Here is a 7,446-nt window from a genome sequence, read left to right on the forward strand (position 1 = left end):
CTGCTGCAAAATGAATATATGCTCCATTCTACTTTATTCTTTAAATTGGTTTAATTTACCTTCATCGACTTTAAAACAAATGGATAAGTGTTGCACTGATTTTTATATTTACGGAAAGTCTCGTGCCAGCAACGCTGCGATATGGAGTGTTCTGGCCCCACTCGTTCCATGCCGTCCCCATACATTTCAATAAATAGACATCAATGCACTCGCACGTAACCCGCCATGTGCCACCCATGCAATGGGTAGCACATTATAACTTACGTGACTATAACACTGCCAATGGCGCTTTGCGAGACGTTTGTTCAGGAAATGTTTGAATAACACCGTCAGAACCTAGATGCGTTGCCGAATTATATTCAGTTGCCAAGGTTCACAATTCTGTGAGACGTTGTTGATGCATAGCTGATTTGAAACAACTTTTCATACGAGTGTTGAATGACTTTTCTGCTTCAGCTATAATCATGCGCATAACCACACACATTCGGAAACAAGCTTAAAATTTTAACCCCGAGTATCTTATTCAAGAGCTTCAGTGGTTCCGTCCGCGCGGCTCCCCCCGTCTGAGGTTCGAGTCCTCCCTCGGGCATGGGTGTTTGTGTTGTCCTTAGCGTAAGTTAGTTTAACTTAGATTAAGTAGTGTGTAAGCTTAGGGACCGATGACCTCAGCAGTTTGGTCCCATAAGACCTTACCACAAATTTCCAAATTTATTTTCGGTAGTTCCAAAGTAATGCATTCACAGTTTGAAGCATTAATTGCTTTCAAATATTCAATTTTTTCTTCAAAATCTGTTGTTACATCATTATGGTATCATTGATAAATAACTGCATACCTCAGAGACATCAGCGTCAGTCATCTTTGGGTATTTCCATAAAACCGAACTGTTTCATTTAAAATGTTTCACATTGGGTTCTCAAGTTAGACAGGATGTTGTCAATAGAGACAGAAAATACATTTATCTTGAATAAACCTTCTGGATTCGCACCTGTCCATTCCTGGTTTCACCACGAAATGATTTCCTCTTTTCAGTGTGCATCTCCGGATATTCGGAATCGACATTAATTACACTGGCAACAATTTAGATGGGGGAGAGTGGCGCTCCAATTTTCGCGAACAAATTTTATGTCACTTAATAATCTCTCAAAGTGTTTTCTTTTACATCCACGGTAGTGTTTCAAGCTTGTAGTAATTTTCTTCAATAGTGACAACTTTAACTTACTGAGAGTTTCAGCAGCACTCCAACGGGAATCAGACAAGGAATATATAGAACTTTCAACACACTGTTTCAGAATTTATCGTCATTGTGGATTGCTACTAAACTGGTTATTAAACAGGTGTCATAACTAAGAATATGTATCTGCTTCATGATATCTCTCAGCTACATGAACTCCACATAAGGCTATTGCAAGCACACACAGAAAATTTTACAAGAGGATTTTACTGAAGAAAATGTGAGCTCATTTATAAGAGTCTATAATATTACTTCCGTTATCGGAATCTTATCCGAGGCACTCACTGATGGGAATTGAGTGTTTCACAAGTGTTGATCGAATTAAATGTGCAATGGCAACTCTCCTTTTCTGGTTACAATGTACTAATTCCAAAACCGTTCGTTCATTTCATATTTATCGATCTTCTTCTTGAAGTAAATATAACGCAAGATGAGTGTTTATTGTTCACGACGATTTTAAGCGGCGCGGTGTGGCCGCGTGGTTTGAGGCGTCATGTCACGGACTGCGCGGGCCCCCTCGCCGGGGGTTCGAGTCCTCCCTCGGGCATGGGTGTATATGTCGTTCTTAGTTTAAGTTACTTTAAGTAGTGTGTAAGACTAGGGACCGATGACCTCAGAAGTTTGGTTTCTTAGGAATTCACACACATTTGACGATTTTGATCAGGAGTTGCATCAGCAATAAGTGAATAATGCTTCTAATTTTCTCTCTCTTCCAAGATGGCACTCCTGACATAATGGAAACAACTAGAAATAACTTCATTCTGGTTACCACTTGACAGATAATGCACCCGTAATCGCTTTCCAACTTTCTGTCGGGTTCTGACCTTGCTGATGTGTTCTGCAAGAAATAGATCACAGTGACTTAAGAGCTTTAATATTCCGAGGAAATTTCCAGGATATATTTTCTGAGGTGAACCTCTGAAGGCAAAGCCTCTTTGAGCAAGGAATAATGTCACATGAAGTAACACGAGGATTCCCGTGTAAGCTGGATATTCTACGGATGAACAAAAGAACGTTGCTTCTTTACTTGGGAGTATCAGCATAGTCAATGTACCTCTTTCATATCATTTAATTTCTTCACTTTTATTATTCCTCCAAGACAATTATATACAAATAAAAATAAACAATCACCGTCAGAACAGGTCGTGAAGGCCCAAGGGTACCGACCGGCCGCCATGTCATCCTCGGACCTGAGGCTTTACAGGATGAGTATACGGAGGGGCATGTGGTCAGCACACATTTCTCCCGGCCGTTGTCAGTTTTCGTGACCGGTGTCGCTGCTTCTCTGTCAGGTAGCTCCTCAACTGGCCCCATAAGAGCTGAGTGCACTCCACTTGACATTAGCACTCGGCAGACCAGGATGGTGACCCACCCAAGTACTAGCCAAGCCCAACAGCGCTTAACTTCGGTGATCTGACGGGAACCAGTGTTACCACTGTGGCAAGGCCGTTGGCCAACTATATACTAATGGAAATATTTTATTTTGTGTTTACTCTTGAATGCAAAATCTTTTCTGTAAACTCGTTTTTAGCGTAACATCACATTGTAATGGAATCGGAAGTGCCTTATCTTTGGGTTTTCTTGGCAAACCTTGGCAAACGATGTTTCGGAGCTTTTGACGTATACATTTGTTGGAGAAATTGGTAGAATTTTTAACAACATTTAAAGAAAGTGCGTTTTGATTCCGTCAGAAAGTGGTTTTAGCGTACGATGTGTAAAGAAAACGTAGCGCATCCAAGATTAAACACGAAATAGAATTGTACAAGGTCGTTTTATTGCACGTTAAAGAAAATATAGTTCATTCAAGATTAAACACGATATAGCAATGTATGCAATTGGCCTGTATGACTCATAAAACTCAAGTGAAAAGGTAAAGCTAGACTAGTTGTGCTGGTGTTGCGGTAATGTTTTTTAATTATTATTAAATTTTTTTTACATTGGTAGAGCGCTGTTGCCAAATTAACACCCAGAGTGATCCCATGCCTTGAGAAATATAGGTCCCCCATGACGTTTGGGCCCCAGGGATTGAATGGTTTCGTACACAATAGTGCCCGTGATCAGTCTAGGTAATTCATGTTACCTATGTTCCTTGTTTCTAAATGATGACTAACTGAAACCCTCAGCTGCCGACAGGTGTTGTTGATATATTTCGATGTGGACAGTTGAAAATGTGTGCCCCGAGCGGGACTCGAACCCGGGATCTCCTGCTTACATGGCAGACGCTCTATCCAGCTGAGCCACCGTGGACACAGATGAATAGCGCGACTGCAGGGACTTATCCCTTGCACGCTTCCCGTGAGACTCACATTCCCACCTGTCCACAATTCTACATTCGTAATGTACCTTATAGACATTTGCCCATCCACTCAATACTCGCGCACGCGTTGGCGATTCCCGTAAGAGTTTGGGCAACCTGTGCGCATTCGCACAGGTGAAGGTCAATGGCTGGGTAGCCTTTAACTATATATGTGAAGACAGTAACTGTTCTCGAAAGAACAGAATACTGTTGTTGACCGTGCAGCTTTTCCCTGGAATAAATGATGACTAACTGAAACCCTCAACTGCCGACAGGTGTTGTTGATATACCTCGATGTGCACAGGTGAAAATGTGTGCCCCGAGCGGGACTCGAACCCGGGATCTCCTGCTTACATGGCAGACGCTCTATCCATCTGAGCCACCGAGGACACAGATGAATAGCGCGACTGCAGGGACTTATCCCTTGCACGCTTCCCGTGAGACTCACATTCCCAAATGTCCACAATTCTACATACGTAATGTAGAATCGATAACCGAGGAAACTTGCACTGCACGTGAAAAGAGCAATATTTTGTAGAGAATGCCCTGTGACGGACAAAACAAAGTTTGGAATAACTGGAAAGGAGAATTTCATATTTTTCACGTGTCACTATTCCCTTTCATTTATGGAAAAAATGTCCCTTCTTCCTCTCAATTCTTGGTTAACAAACAAAAATTCTGAAACATTACTATCCACATTTCTAAATCACGCTGAAAAATATGTACAGACACTTCAGAGTCCGTCCGGTACGACAAATACACTTCATCCGAGAGGACGAGGATTTCCCCATCAGTGGAATGCATTTTACACAACATTAACACAAAAAACTGCCGACAAATCAGTGCAGTTCAGTCTATCGACGAGACAGTATTCTTAAGTAGCACTTCCTATTTAATTCATTCCTAAGTGATTTATATTACTATATTCCTCTCTTTCCTTTAACATTTTTCTACTTCCTTTTTTCGTCGGTCAATTGAAGCATTTCTTCTGTTAATCAAAGTTCCTTCTGAGTTACCTTCCTAGTACCTATTTTTGTCTTTTACAACTTTGATGTTCCTTATCACAGTATCCACATCCGTGGCGAACTTCAAACGCGTCTCATCTGTCCTCTGTACTTCAGTATCGCACTTCCTTCCGCACTGATTCTTCCGTACGATTCTCTTAAATTTCAGTCTGCCCTTCATCATTACTAAATTGTGATCTGATCCCATATGCTCCTTGGTTTGTCTTAAAATCAAGTCTCTTGAGGTCAGAATCTCAGTCTGACCATCATGTAATCCAGCTGGAATTTTTCCTTGTCTACGCACCTTTTCCACGTGTACCTCATCCTCTTGTGATCCTTGAACAGAGTATTCGCTTTTTTTACCTGAAATTTTTTCAGAACTCACTTTTGCTTTCTCCTGTCTCATTTCTACTACGAAGCACGTATCTCCCTTTACCGATTCTTCTACTCCTTCTACTACAACCGCATTCCGATCTCCCATCATTAGTAGATTTTCATCACCCTTTACGTACTGAATTACCCGTTCAGTATCCTGGTATACTTTCTCCATATCATCATCCTCTTCTGCTTGCAACGTCGGCATGTATTTCGTCGCTGGGTTGCTGTCGATTCTGATAACAACCCTATACTAAACTTTTCACTGTAACTGAGTTATCATCCTATGTCCCTATTCATAACGACTCCTACTTCCATGTTACCACTTTCTGCTACTGTGATTTTACCCTATATTCACTGACCAGAAATCCTTTTCTTCTTTCCATTTCAGGTTACTGGCCTCCACTGTATTTAGACTGAGCCATTGCATTTCCCTTTTCAGATTTTCTAGCTTCCCTATTACATTCAAACTTCTGACATTCCACGCTCCGAGTTGCAGAACGTTTTCTTTCGTTGGTTATTCCATCTTTTGCTTCCTCTTGGCAGTCTCCTACCGGCGATTCGAATGGGGAACTAATCCGGAAACTTTTGTTAATGGAGAAATCATCATGACACCTTACCAATAACAGAACACATATCATATGGGTACGCCTTATGTGTCTTTAACGCAGTTGTTTCCGTGGCCTCCTGTATTCTCACACAGTTAATCATTGCTGATTCTTCCGCCTTTTAGGGGCAGTTTCCACCCCACGGCAAGAAAGTGTCTCAACCTCTGTCCACTCCTTCGTCCTATTTGACAAGTCCTTTGGCAGACCGAGGGTGACTTCTTATGCTGGAAGTCTTCGGCCGCCATTGTTGATAACTTCTTATTTAAAATTCAATCAGTGGATAGGTTCGAACACCCGAGACTCCAGGACGTTTCGAGTACTAGTCGAAGAAGCTACCGATTTTTTATTTTATTTTTTTAAACTGGAAATAATGGATCAAGTTGTGGGTTGATGGAGCTGGCCGCGGTGGCCGAGCAGTTCTAGGCGCTACAGTCTGGAACCGCGTCTCCGCTACGGTCGCAGGTTCGACTCCTGCCTCGGGCATGGATGTGTGTGACGTCCTTAGGTTAGTTAGTTTTAAGTAGTTCTAAGTTCTAGGGGACTGATGACCTTAGTAGTTAAGTCCCATAGTGCTCAGAGCCATTTGAACCATTTTGGGTTGATGGAAGCAAGGTGGGCAGGGGCGCAACCCGAGGCCTGACCACAATGTCTCGCCCGCGCGTTCCTGATGATGTGGCCAAAGCGATGAAACGGTTTCTTATTTGCATTTATTTAATTTTTTATTTATTTATGATTTTTTCACGATTTACAGGTGAAAAAAGAAAGACATACCCGAAAGCGTGATCAGAATCCAGTGCCACAAGGACACGTCGCAACCTGCACGCCATCAGTGCTCTGACATCCCTCTATACCCCAGCGCCGTGTGTATGTTGCTGTTCCCACCTAGACACATTTGATCGAAATTTATCTTGTCCTTTACTGCCGCATGAAGGCGAGCGCGAAGGCCGGTAGGCTGGCGGTCTACGACGGACGCTTGGTTTTGGAATAGCTATCATTATGCCCTCTGTGAACTTGGCAGGGGCCTGTAAAGTAGGTGTTCAGAGTTCGTTGTACATCTGCATCCACGTCGGTCCCTTCAGAGGAGCAAAGGTGTGGTAGAATTCAAGAGGGAGTCCATCTGGTCAAGCAAATTTGTTTAACGCAGCACACTTTAGGGTTGCGTCCAGATTGTCTGTGGTAATTCAGCCTCAAGGTCGTCCACTACAATGAAATGTTCGGCCGCTGGCATTTCTCGAAGGACGTCCGCGAGTCTTGCTCTGTACATTTGGTCCTCAGCATAGAAACTGCGATAGTGGCGAGTGAAAGCACGGGCAGCATTCTTCTGAAACGTGGCCCGCGATCCATCGGCCATTTCTTCGTCCGTATAAGTGTACGCCGCCACTGCCGCCTTTCTCTCACTACGAAGTTTAATGACGCTCTTTCGTTGCGTAATCCATCGAACAATCTCGCGCATACTTTAACTCCTTCCATCTTCAGCGCCGTAAGACGCAGCAGTTGTGCTTTGATACGTTGAACAGCCCGTTGACTGTCGGAAGACGGTGTTTGCGTCGCCCGCTCACTTGCGGCTGTGACATAAAATTCGGAAGTCACCCGTTTCAAACGTGGCTTATCTTGGAACGTTCTGCATAACGCTGGTTTGAAACAGCAGAGCCACTACTGAAGTACTGAAACGTACGTGCGTTGACGCCGTTTCCTTTGACGTCACATGTCTTCAATCTCCCGCGAACAGTTCTCATCCCTCAGGTGGATAGCGTTTAGCTTGCATGGACCCCTGCTGCGCAATGTCTTTTGTCGTGGCAGAGTGATGGCGCACATGTTTAAGCCTCGTGGTCTGTAAAGGCCAGCGTCAATCGTCGCCGTGCGTAGCCCACGCGACACACACACACCATGTGTAGTCGGCTGGCCGAATGGCTCGTAAGGTACATATGTTC

General features: G+C 43.4%; 1 pseudogene; it reads right to left on the reverse strand.

The window, feature by feature from the left end:
• Positions 1-2,567: 2,567 nt before the first annotated feature.
• Positions 2,568-2,686, reverse strand: LOC126263960 (5S ribosomal RNA; annotated as a pseudogene).
• Between the last annotated feature and the right edge of the window lie 4,760 nt (positions 2,687-7,446).

Source organism: Schistocerca nitens, chromosome 6 (genome assembly GCF_023898315.1).
Source record: "Schistocerca nitens isolate TAMUIC-IGC-003100 chromosome 6, iqSchNite1.1, whole genome shotgun sequence".
Lineage (NCBI taxonomy): Eukaryota > Metazoa > Arthropoda > Insecta > Orthoptera > Acrididae > Schistocerca > Schistocerca nitens.